This window comes from Oncorhynchus clarkii, chromosome 12, assembly GCF_045791955.1.
Source record: "Oncorhynchus clarkii lewisi isolate Uvic-CL-2024 chromosome 12, UVic_Ocla_1.0, whole genome shotgun sequence".
Taxonomy (NCBI): domain Eukaryota; kingdom Metazoa; phylum Chordata; class Actinopteri; order Salmoniformes; family Salmonidae; genus Oncorhynchus; species Oncorhynchus clarkii.
The window spans coordinates 92,266,555-92,279,967 of record NC_092158.1 but is presented as its reverse complement, the minus strand read 5'-3'; the positions used below and the strand labels follow the sequence as shown (position 1 = coordinate 92,279,967).

The following is a 13,413-nucleotide window of genomic DNA, read 5'->3' as shown; positions in this document are numbered from 1 at the left end:
TTGACCCGCGGGCTGTGTTGCATCTGCGTATCATACCTTCAACACTGTCACTTGCTTCCTCAACTCTTTTGGTTGCATCCCCATAGGAGATCTGATGGACCGTCCTGACCTTCGTCCGGTTCAACTTCCTTCAGCCTGTTACAGGGCACTTCAACAACTGGATCATGATCTCCACCACAATCACAGTCCTGACCTTCGTCCGGTTCAACTTCCTTCAGCCTGTTACAGGGCACTTCAACAACTCTGGAACATGATCTCCACCACAATCACAGTCCTGACCTTCTTCAGTCCGATCTTCACCCTGTTACAGGGCACTTCAACAACTCTGGATCATGATCTCCACCACAATCACAGTCCTGACCTTCGTCCGGTTCAACTTCCTTCACCCTGTTACTACAGGGCACTTCAACAACTCTGGATCATGATCTCCACCACAATCACAGCCCTGACCTTTGCCCGTCCTCACCAATTAAAGCTGCCACCAACCTCCTGTGGTCCATGCTACTTTTGACCAGGGCCCGTCTTCCCCAATTAAAGGTGCCACCAACCTCCTGTGGTAGGGAGGTGTTCTTTGTAAAAAATAAATAAAAATAAATAAGAACCAATAGACTCTTTTCCCTTTCTCCATTCATTGTTCTGGTCAGGTGACAGGAAACTAACCCCACCTGCTCTTCTCTTCTCTTCTAGGTATCTGACCTCAGCTTCCATCGACATCCCGGAGATGACACCCTGAACCGAGTTCAGAACACCACACTTCGGATGTCACGATTCTTGGGATTCCCACTTCCTTCTTTCTCTCTGTTCCTGTGATTCCCACTGCATTCTTTCTCTCTGTTCCCGTGAATCAAATCACATTTATTTATATAGCCATTCGTACATCAGCTGATATCTCAAGATGCTGTACAGAAACCCAGCCTAAAACTCCAAACAACAAGCAATGCAGGTGTAGATTCCCACTGCACTCTTTCTCTCTATTCCTGTGATTCCCACTTCCCTCTTTCTCTCTGTTCCTGGGTGTTTCCACGCACGACAGTGTCTAGGGTTTACAGAGAATGGTGTGACAAATCAACAAACATCCAGTCAGCAGCGGGTCCTGTGGGAGAAAACAGTTTGTTGATGAGAGAGGGTTGAAGAAGAATGGCAAGAATGGTGCAAGCTAAAAGGCAGGCCACAAACAGACAAATAACAGCACAGTGTAACAGTGGTGTTCAAAACGGGTCCTCGTCACAGATTGGCTATCGAAAGCAGACGACCACACCGAATTCCCTCCTATCAGCTCAAAACAAGGAAGTGTCTCCAGTGAGCACGCGATCACCAACACTGGACAATTGAGGAGTGGAAAACCATTCCCTGGTCCAATTGAATCCCAGTTCCTGTTGCCGGCAGAGTCAGGATTGGGCGTAAGCAGCGTGAGTCCATGACCACATCCTGCCTGGTGTCAACGGTACAGGCTGGTGGTGACGGTGTTGTAATGGTGTGGGGAGTGTTTTCCTGGCGCACGTTAGATCCCTTGATCCCAATTGAGCAACGTTTGAAAGCCACACCTTGTAGAATCCATGCCCTGAATAATTCGGGCTGTTCTGGAGGCAACGTGTGGTCCGACCCGGTTCTTAATGGGTGTACCTAATAAACAGAGTAGATATCAGACATGTGGAAGTGAAGAGTATGGTACTAATAAGAATGGACTGACCCACAAACATAATGAGGACGGGAATAGGCCCGACTGAGCAAATAGCCTGGTATAATGAGAGAGAGAAAGACAGATGTATTTCTTCAGCAACTTGGTCTGATGACATATTTAGGGGGCAGGCACCATAGAAGCAGCAATCCTGGGCAAGTCGACAGTTGCTCTGGAAGGAAGAAGCAGTCTCTTCCTGACATTCTCAATCCCCGATACGAATCAAGAGAAGAAGAATCTTTGACCTGGATGGACCATATTTATCTGTGGACATTCCTGAGTCCATGGCTCCATTACAACTAGCACCCTATTCCTTATGTAGTGCACTACTTTTGACCAGGGCCCATAGGGATCTAGTTAAACGTAGTGCACTACTTTTGACCAGGGCCCATAGGGATCTAGTTAAACGTAGTGCACTACTTTTGACCAGGGCCCATAGGGATCTAGTTAAACGTAGTGCACTATGTAGGGAATAGGTTGCCATTTGGGACAACGCTCATGTTATTTTATGTTGGAAACAGGAGTCACGTGAGACTATGACAGGGGCCTCCAACCCTGTTCATGGAGAGCTACCCTCCTGTAGGTTTTCACTCCAACCCCAGTTACAACAAACCTGATTCAGTTTATCAACCAGCTAATTATTAGAATCAGGTGTGCTAGATTAGGGTTGGAGTTACAATCTACAGGCCAGTAGTTCTCCAGGAACAGGGTTGTAGTTAAAACCTACAGGCCAGTAGTTCTCCAGGAACAAGGTTGTAGTTACAACCTAGGAACAAGGTTGTAGTTAAAACCTACAGGCCAGTAGTTCTCCAGGAACAAGGTTGGAGTTACAACCTACAGGACAGTAGTTCTCCAGGAACCGGGTTGGAGTAGTTCTCCAGGAACAGGGTTGGAGTTACAACCTACAGGCCAGTAGTTCTCCAGGAACAGGGTTGAAGTTACAACCTACAGGACCATAGTTCTCCAGGAACAGGGTTGGAGTTACAACCTACAGGACAGTAGTTCTCCAGGAACAGGGTTGGAGTTACAACCTACAGGACCATAGTTCTCCAGGAACAGGGTTGGAGTTACAACCTACAGGACAGTAGTTCTCCAGGAACAGGGTTGGAGTTACAACCTACAGGACAGTAGTTCTCCAGGAACAGGGTTGGAGTTACAACCTACAGGCCAGTAGTTCTCCAGGAACAAGGTTGTAGTTAAAACCTACAGGCCAGTAGTTCTCCAGGAACAGGGTTGGAGTTACAACCTACAGGACCATAGTTCTCCAGGAACAAGGTTGTAGTTAAAACCTACAGGCCAGTAGTTCTCCAGGAACAGGGTTGGTGTGAAAACCTACAGGTCAGTATCTCAGTGACGTCATGACAACCAGCTGTGACCACTGGCATGGCACCCAACTTTCAAAGGAATTACAAATCATAGTTTGTACATGATTACAATAGTTTGTAAACGAATAATTCACATACATTAAGGAGGAAAGAATAGTGCAGAGTTAATCACATTATTTATTAACCTGACATGAATACCGTTTGCTCACATAGAAACCAACAACCAGGTAGTGATTCAGCAAAATACGCACAGTAGCACTTCAGTCGACAACAATGGCCGACAGACATGATAATAGTGAACCAGGTAGACAGGGAACAGATCCAACAATGGCCAACAGACATGATAATAGTGAACCAGGGAGACAGGGAACAGATCCAACAATGATAAAAGCGTGATTTTAAAAAGGAGATGTTATGACCTACAAATACAGAGAAAACCGTTAAAAGGTGTCATCGTCATGGAAACGTGTAACAATGTTTAACCTCGACAGTAACTTTAAAAAAAAAAATGTGTTTCTCTCTCTCTTACATGGAAGATTTCAGACAGTTGAAGTCTAGTCCTGGGCTAATAATAATAATAATAATAACTTAAACGGAGATTCTCCATTGACCAGGCTTTTTATTCTAAGGACTAGGCTTAAACGGTCTGAAATCGTCCATGTAAGAAAAAGATAAACACCTTTTTAAGAAAAGCGGTTTATAATGTTTAGTCCCAACAGTGTCATCATTATGTTGGCTTATTCTACAGTGACATGGACAGAAGCCATGTTTCACAAATCCCTTTCGGCAATATAACAGGACCAAAATGAATCAATCACATTCAATGGATGATGGCCTGAGTTAGCCTGGTCCTAGATCTGTTTGTATGGTCTTGCCCACGCCTACGGTCCTTATGGTCATTGTTGGCAAGACAGCACAAACAGATCAGGGACCAGGCTAGAGACGTCAGTATCCACACAGTAGCAAAATACAGTGTTTTCTGATCACAGCCAGTCATGATAGACGGGTCCCAGATCTGTTGGCGCTATCATGTCAATTCCATGTTTGGCATGGCAAGGAGTTGACACAATAGCACAAACCGATCTGGGGACCAGGCTACAGTCAACATGGCACTTGAGCTCTCAGATTGAAGAACCCCTCTCCAGCTTCCCTCAGCTCCCAGACTTCCTCTCAATCCCGTTCCAAGTAACGAGACCTGGAGGGATGACTCTACTCCAACCAGCTCTGATAGAGCCTTTGCCCAAGTAACGGCAGAGTGACGAACGAGACCTGGAGGGATGACTCTACTCCAACCAGCTCTGATAGAGCCTTTGCCCAAGTAACGGCAGAGTGACGAACGAGACCTGGAGGGATGACTCTACTCCAACCAGCTCTGATAGAGCCTTTGCCCAAGTAACGGCAGAGTGACGAACGAGACCTGGAGGGATGACTCTACTCCAACCAGCTCTGATAGAGCCTTTGCCCAAGTAACGGCAGAGTGACGAACGAGACCTGGAGGGATGACTCTACTCCAACCAGCTCTGATAGAGCCTTTGCACTGTATACCAGGGCTACTGTCCACAAGCAACTCCTCGTGGTCTCTTGAGCTCGTCTTCCAATAGTAGCGCTTTGATGAAACAGAATCCTATACCTACCCGGTTGTCATACCTATCCAGACCGTTCATTTGAGGGTCAGGGCCGAGGGGAAAGACTAGGGAGGGGTTGAGGACTGTCTGTTGAGCTCCAGTAGTAATGTGATGATCCAGCGTTACACTGCTTATACCTATCAAGACCCTTCAGATCTGCCAACACCCAAGGGTTAGTGCCAAATTATTTATCTTATGCTTATCCTACACGATGCCCCGCCCCTAAACTGACAGTCATCGCATGACATGACATAAGACAATGGGGGAGGGTTAGGGAGTGATTTGGGACTGGCTGTTAGTCTGGTGAGTAGCCGATGCTATCCGTAAATGCAGTCCTTAGGTCTAGAGTATCTAGGACCGTCTCATCTCCCATCTCCGCTAGAGTAGGGTGAAGTTGCCCCTAGATGCTGATCTTGGGTCAGTTTAGTATTTTCCCCCACTACTGGTTACAGATAGGATTGAGGGAGGGGGAAATGATCCAAGATCTGTACCTAGGGGGAAACTCCCCCCCCCCCCCCCCCCGGTGCCATCTCACTGACTGAATACAACCATGGCTTCAGTGTTTTCTCCACAGTATGTAGGTCATGAGGAGGACGAGGCCTGCGGACAGAGCTGCTATGACACACTGGTGGATGGTGAGGACACTCTCCAGGTTGCCGATGCGTTCCTCCATGGCACTGGTGTGGAAGTAGTCATAGACCCCGGCCCCGATGCTCCACACGGCCCACACAGCATCCACGATCAGGGGCATGGTAGGTCGTCAGAGGGGCTGAGGCTGGTGCTGAGGCTGGGGGGGCCCAGGGGTGTCACAGGGGTGGGACTTCAGGGTTTAACCTACACCTGGGACATGGAGGCGTGGAAGATCAACGCCGGCTTGGGACAGGGCTGGGGTGTCAGTTCAGGGTCTTTCCAGCCTCTCCCAGGTTCCTCCTGCAGTAGTGCTGATTTATAGGCTTGGGACACGGCTGGGGTGTCAGTTCAGGGTCTCTCCAGCCTCTCCCAGGTTATCCAGCCTCTCCCAGGTTCCTCCTGCAGTAGTGCTGATTTATAGGCTTGGGACACGGCTGGGGTGTCAGTTCAGGGTCTCTCCAGCCTCTCCCAGGTTCCTCCTGCAGTAGTGCTGATTTATAGGCTTGGGACAGGGCTGGGGTGTCAGTTCAGGGTCTCTCCAGCCTCTCCCGGGTTCCTCCTGCAGTAGTGCTGATTTCAAGGCTTCCTCACCTGCAAAGGAACGGTTGGGAATGTAGTTTTACCAGGTTATATATAAATGCAATATTATGAATATAGAATGCAATATGAAATTCAGTTACGGTAAGTAACATTGGTAGGCTACTCTGTTGTATCTAACTGAGAACTCGCATGGTCAAAAAAGTGAAACGCACACGTATGATCTTATAGAACACATTTCACTGCCCTGATTCAGGGAACCTGAATAATACTGTGTGTTCCACGGAACACATGTGGAACTTAGCCTGAGCTTTGAAACGAAGCTGACAACATTGTAATGTTATTGTAGCTAGCTAACAACATTGTAACGTTATTGTTGCTAGCTAAGAACATTGTAACGTTATTGTAGCTAGCTAACAACATTGTAATGTTATTGTAGCTAGCTAACAACATTGTAATGTTATTGTAGCTAGCTAACAACATTGTAATGTTATTGTAGCTAGCTAACAACATGGTAATGTTATTGTAGCTAGCTAACAACATTGTAATGTTATTGTAGCTAGCTAACAACATTGTAATGTTATTGTAGCTAGCTAACAACATTGTAACTATTGTAGCTAGCTAACAACATTGTAACTATTGTAGCTAGCTGACAACATGGTAACGTTATTGTAGCTAGCTGACAACATGGTAATGTTATTGTAGCTAGCTAAAAACATTGTAATGTTATTGTAGCTAGCTAACAACATGGTAATGTTATTGTAGCTAGCCAACAACATTGTAATGGTATTGTAGCTAGCTAACAACATTAACTATTGTAGCTAGCTGACAACATGGTAATGTTATTGTAGCTAGCTAACAACATTGTAATGTTATTGTAGCTAGCTAACAACATTGTAATGTTATTGTAGCTAGCTAACAACATTGTAACTATTGTAGCTAGCTAACAACATTGTAACTATTGTAGCTAGCTGACAACACGGTAACGTTATTGTAGCTAGCTAACAACATGGTAATGGTATTGTAGCTAGCTAACAACATTGTAATGGTATTGTAGCTAGCTAACAACATTGTAATGGTATTGTAGCTAGCGAACAACATTGTAATGGTATTGTAGCTAGCTAACAACATGGTAATGGTATTGTAGCTAGCTAACACGATTGTAATGTTATTGTAGCTAGCTAACAACATTGCAACTTGTTACAGTGCGGTGCACATATCAGACAAATAATAGTATTAGGACCATATGTATTCGAACAAAATTCCATGAATTTGCAACTTTTGGTGAACACTTTTGACAATGACACCGGTACAGAACTGGATGTACTGTATTGATCTCATATGGTTAGCTAGTTAGCGTAAGATATTTGTTTTAGTTAGCCAGCTACATCTTTGCTGAGCTAGGAACATTCCTAGGACTTACCAAAATGACCCACGCGCACAGGTTAAAATGAGCCACGCTTGCAATCTGCATCCAAGTTATCTATCTAGCTATAAATCACATAATCGTCAACATATAACGTTTGATGGTCGAGATACCAAACCGAGCTAGCAACATGATCCTTAGCTTAGTCACCCACTACATCCGGGTGCAGTGCTACATTCAGGAACACGTGGACAGGGCGTGTCCTAAAATAGCGTCATTTACAATCGAGCACTGCTGATAATAAACACAATACGTATCGGGCATCATCATCATCATCATCCTATTTTGCTTTCTAGCGGCTAAAGTCACATTTTGAAAACGACCCGTGTAGCTAACTTCCAGTAGCTAGCTACCAACGTCAGTTTTAGCTAAGCTTAGCTAAGTGGTCAACTGGAAGATGACACGGTCTTGGTTTGAAGATGTATGTTTGAGATTGCTCGTCATAAAAACGTGCTACTATCAATAAACATATTTGTATCATCCATAACATTTTCCAAACGGATTCAGTCAATTGGCAGGAAAAAGGTTTGAAAACTCATATTTTTCCTTCGCACTATTACCAGGCGCGGTGGCCAAGTGGTAAGGCGTCGGTCTCGTAAACCGAAGATCGCGGGCTCGATCCCCGTCCGTGCCTCGGAAACGAAGTCCACGGTGGACACATTTTTAAAACGGGACAGTTCCAACGTGATACTTCATGATGATATTTGATACGTATTTCAAACTCAATATTAAGTTAATGCGTTGATAAAACGTTTAAATCTCAGCCATGTACAATGTAAAAGTTATATGCTAAGACTTCTCATACATAAATGGTGTTCATCAAGACAATAAATTGTAGACATCAAGGTAAAAACAAGTTTAGAGCTAAAACAAATCTAGGAGAAATCAAAGTTAAACAGTTTAACAGCTAAAAATCTTAAACGTTTGTTTCAGACGTTTATTTGGCACGCCCCTCCTAATGACCACCAGTCGGCGCTCCAACTACAATAGTGTGTATCGACCAGTTAAGTAGCCCACTGAGATTTTATACACAGATCAGATGAGAGATCAGCCATCATAGAATGACAGACACATGGATGAAAAAAAAACTACAACTAGACTAAGACTGAGTTCTTGTCTATCTTTGTAAATATACATGTTTGTAAATATAGATCTTGTTTTCAATCCAATGCCGTAACAATATAGCCTGATAATATATGTTAGGCAAATCAACGTTATAACTTTATATTTTACTCATACTTGATAAATCCTTATGGTATACGAACACCTCCTTTTTCTGATTATTGTTTGGGAAGAGGAAGGTACAATAGTAATTTACTCCCCACACTTTTACATACGAGAGTGCAGAGCCAAACCTTTCCATTTGGTGGCAATGGTTACTGCACGATCTCAACTGTCTCCAGGACTGTTATTCTGGATTTGCGCACGCATGGAGCTCGACATACCTACTGCCTAGTCACCACCACCTAGAATTCCATTTTAGGGAGGGCCTGAAAAGGAGGCTCGCACTACGCGGCCCACACAGCACAGCCAGAGCCACTGGGTTTGGGCTACTGTCTCTAGGTTCTGTACGGGACGATCGGTCAGTACACACACAGAGAGAGGGAGAGAGATCAGGTGGGTTTATTTTTCCCCGGGCAACGTTACCGGTCTGGGACACACCGTAGCCTACTGCTTTTTTGTTCAGGAATAACTTTAGGAGAATATTCAACTGTCTTTGGAGAGATGGGTCTATGTTCCATGCCGATAGAGGCCATTCTGAAATCTGTTTCGTGTCTGACTGGACAATTAAACCTGCTTTTTGGAAGACAGCATATACATTTTTCCTAAAGGATTTTACTCATAACATGAACGTTGTTTGGGGATTGCGAAAGGGAACCCTGGTCGTGGGCTCTAGAACTCGACAAGTTTCCCCTCGTGTTCCAACTGTGCGCTTTGGACAGTGTGCCCAACCTGTGCAAGGATGACGCGCTCGTGGTGTGGCCGACTGTAGCTATGATCGATAGGTTTACATGAAGGGTACATCTATGAGGACGCTTTTTTACTGTAGTTAACTCTTTCCCTTACCCTAAATACTTTTGAGCTACAAAGAGACCAGGCCAATTTCTCTCTCAACTGAACGCTGAAGTATAAGAGCAAGACGGTTCACTTGAGGACAAGGTAATTTCAGTGGATAGATTAGCATAATGCAGATTGATCATTGTCTTTGCTTCACAACAATAGTTTTATGTTCAAAGCAACTTGACAGTTTTTTTTACCCATTTGGAATGAATAAATACAATCTTAGTAGTACATTAAAGTAGACAAATACATTGTCTTGGGGCTCCCGAATGGCGAAGCTCTCTAAACCACTGCATCTCTGTGCTAGAGATGTCACTACAGACTCTGGTTTGATTCCTGGCTGTGATTGGGAGGCCCATATGAGTGGCACACAATTGGCCCAGTGTCATTGGGGTAGGCCTTCATTGTAAATAAAATTTGTTTTTAACTGACTTGCCAAGTTAAATTTAGGTAAAATATTTTTAAAAAATAAGGGAGGACCCAGGCCCTCTTCATATAATTAATTAAAATGCCTTTATTTGTATGGCATATTCAATGGAAACAAAGATTAAAAACTTTGTTTAACCTTAGTTTTTAATCAGAGTTTTTAATCTTTGCATTGAATATGCCATACAAATAAAGGCATTTTAATTGATTATATGAAGAGTGACAAAATGTATCCCTTTTACCAAAGAGCACCTTCTGTCTACCAAAACCTACTATTGTCCCTTCCTTCTCTTTTCAACATTATCTATATCGTTTAATTCAGTAAATAGATCATTAGTGTGTTTCACAACTAGCCATGTTTTAGCCAATGTTCCATTGGTCCTGGTGCTTTATTTATATTTACTTAGTTTGAACTGTTAGTTTGTTTTGCCAATATCTCATTTGTTGTCAAGTTAAGGTTTCTTTTATTTTCAAATATCAGTTTTAGGGTGGGTCTTTGTTGTTCCATTGATCCTGGTGTGTTAGAGGGTGGGTCCTTGTTGTTCCATTGATCCTGGTGTGTTAGAGGGTGGGTCTTTGTTGTTCCATTGATCCTGGTGTGTTAGAGGGTGGGTCTTTGTTGTTCCATTGATCCTGGTGTGTTAGAGGGTGGGTCTTTGTTGTTCCATTGATCCTGGTGTGTTAGAGGGTGGGTCTTTGTTGTTCCATTGATCCTGGTGTGTTAGAGGGTGGGTCTTTGTTGTTCCATTGATCCTGGTGTGTTAGAGGGTGGGTCTTTGTTGTTCCATTGATCCTGGTGTGTTAGAGGGTGGGTCTTTGTTGTTCCATTGATCCTGGTGTGTTAGAGGGTGGGTCTTTGTTGTTCCATTGGTCCTGGTGTGTTAGAGGGTGGGTCTTTGTTGTTCCATTGGTCCTGGTGTGTTAGAGGGTGGGTCTTTGTTTGCAAGGTGAGTAGTGTTCTCTCCTCTCAACTGGCCTACAAAGTCCCAGTTTCTGGCCCACAAGATCACCCAGTTCATCTGAACCTGTAGAGCCACAATGTGACACCCCTGGAGTAGTTTAGGGGTCAAGTGCCTTGCTCGAGGGTACAACGGCAGGAGATGGTGTGGTAGGATACCTAGAATCTCACCAAATGTTTTTTTCTGTCTGACATGGGATTCAGACCAGAATCCCTGTGTGTGAGCGAGCACGTAGGAGTGTGTGTGTGTGTGTGTGTGACTGTGTGTGTGTGTGTGACTGTGTGTGTGTGTATGACTGTGTGTGTCTGTGTATGACTGTGTGTGTCTGTGTATGACTGTGTGTGTGTGTATGACTGTGTGTGTGTGTATGACTGTGTGTGTGTGTGTGACTGTGTGTGTGTGTGTGTATGACTGTGTGTGTGTGACTGTGTGTGTGTGTGTGTGACTGTGTGTGTGTGTATGACTGTGTGTGTCTGTGTATGACTGTGTGTGTCTGTGTATGACTGTGTGTGTGTGTATGACTGTGTGTGTGTGTGTATGACTGTGTGTGTGTGTGACTGTGTGTGTGTGTGTGTATGACTGTGTGTGTGTGACTGTGTGTGTGTGTGTGTGTGTGACTGTGTGTGTGTGACTGTGTGTGTGTGACTGTGTGTGTGTGTGTGTGTGTGTGTGACTGTGTGTGTGTGACTGTGTGTGTGTGACTGTGTGTGTGTGACTGTGTGTGTGTGACTGTGTGTGTGTGTGTGTGTGTGTGTGTGTGTGTGTGTGTGACTGTGTGTGTGTGACTGTGTGTGTGTGTGTGTGTGTGACTGTGTGTGTGTGTGTGTGTGTGTGTGTGACTGTGTATGTGTGTGTGTGTGTGTGTGACTGTGTATGTGTGTGTGTGTGTGTGTGTGACTGTGTGTGTGTGTGTGTGACTGTGTATGTGTGTGTGTGTGTGACTGTGTGTGTGTGTGTGTGTGTGTGACTGTGTGTGTGTGTGTGTGTGTGTGTGACTGTGTGTGTGTGTGTGACTGTGTATGTGTGTGTGTGTGTGTGTGTGTGTGTGTGTGCACCAGCGTCGTGTTTCTGCTCCAGGCCCTGAATGTTTAGCTGAAAACGTCAGTGACTATATCTGTGTGTGATCCTCACCAACAGCTTCATAGTTCTCACACCTAGTCTAGAAATGCTTGATTAGTTTGTAACAAAAACCCTCCACACACACACACACACACACACACACACACACGTTCCCGTACGCAGGGTGCTAAACCCCTCCGGATGTTTTCCCACTGACATTAATCATGTTTTAAAATAGATCACCACAGGCAGGCTGAGGGAATGTGTGATTTATGACGGACTATGTTATCTCCACTATTAGCATGTCGCTCATACAGTCGGCATATACTGAGGATATGACTAAGTTGTTGATTTGATGACATATGGTACGTCCCAAATCACACCCTATTCCCTAGTGTGCTACTTTTGACCAGGAACCTAAACGTCCCAAAATCGCACCCTATTCCCTAGTGTGCTATTTTTGACCAGGCCCTTCATGTCCCAAATCGCACCCTATTCCCTAGTGTGCTACTTTTGACCAGGAACCTAAACGTCCCAAAATCGCACCCTATTCCCTAGTGTGCTATTTTTGACCAGGCCCTTCATGTCCCAAATCGCACCCTATTCCCTAGTGTGCTATTTTTGACCAGGGACCTAAACGTCCCAAAATCGCACCCTATTCCCTAGTGTGCTATTTTTGACCAGGCCCTTCATGTCCCAAAAATCGCACCCTTTTCCCTAGTGTGCTATTTTTGACCAGGCCCTTCATGTCCCAAATCGCACCCTATTCCCTATGCACCTTCAAACGTAGTTTACTATAGAGAATAGGTTACCGTTCCAGACACAGACATATAGTATACACTGGGTCGAAGTTGTCACAAGGTAGTTGTTGAGTTGAGTACGGTGCAGTAGGTCATTTAAAGGGCCAGTGCGGTTCTCTGACCAGGGATCACAATAGTAAACCACACATGGTTTTTGGTTTGCAATGTTAGTGCAGTGAACAGAAAACAAACCCCGGGAAATAACTTTGACCTGTTGGAAACATTTTTATCAAAGGCGTATTCTTCGTCTGACTTCGTCAAGTGGAAAAGAGATGTTCAAGAAAGAAGGATTTAATGATAAACATTCACATTTTACAATTACATCCTATAATAGAATTTCCCTTTATCAGATTTTTATACTAATTAAATAAACATATTTCCCTTGAGAGTGGGAAGTTTTGTTATTCTGAATAATGACTATTTAGTTATTTTCATCATTGTATGTAACCACTATGGACCTGCACCAAGTCCACTCATACCAAAACACTAAGAACTATGGGACACAGTGTCTCTATGCTTGGCACTGAACATCAACAACCTCTTAAGGATTGGACCCTTTTTTTTCTTAAATTTTTCTCCTAAAATGACATACCCAAATCTAACTGCCTGTAGCTCAGGACCTGAAGCAAGGATATGCATATTATTGATACCATTTGAAAGGAAACACTTTGAAGTTTGTGGAAATGTGAAATTAATGTAGGATAATATAACACATTAGATCTGGGAAAAGATCATACAAAGATAAAACATGGCAATTTTTTTTTTAACCATCTTTGAAATGCAAGAGAAAGGCCACCATGTACTATTCCAGTTTAGGCGCAATTTAGATTGTGGCCACTAGACGGCAGCAACGTTTTAGACTGATTCAATGAAGCATTGCATTTCTG

General features: G+C 44.1%; 1 non-coding gene across 1 annotated transcript; it reads left to right on the top strand.

Annotated features, from left to right (window-relative positions):
• Positions 1 to 7,783: 7,783 nt before the first annotated feature.
• trnat-cgu (transfer RNA threonine (anticodon CGU)) lies at positions 7,784 to 7,855 on the top strand. The gene has a single exon. It is a non-coding gene; the product is annotated as a tRNA-Thr (tRNA).
• Positions 7,856 to 13,413: the final 5,558 nt, after the last annotated feature.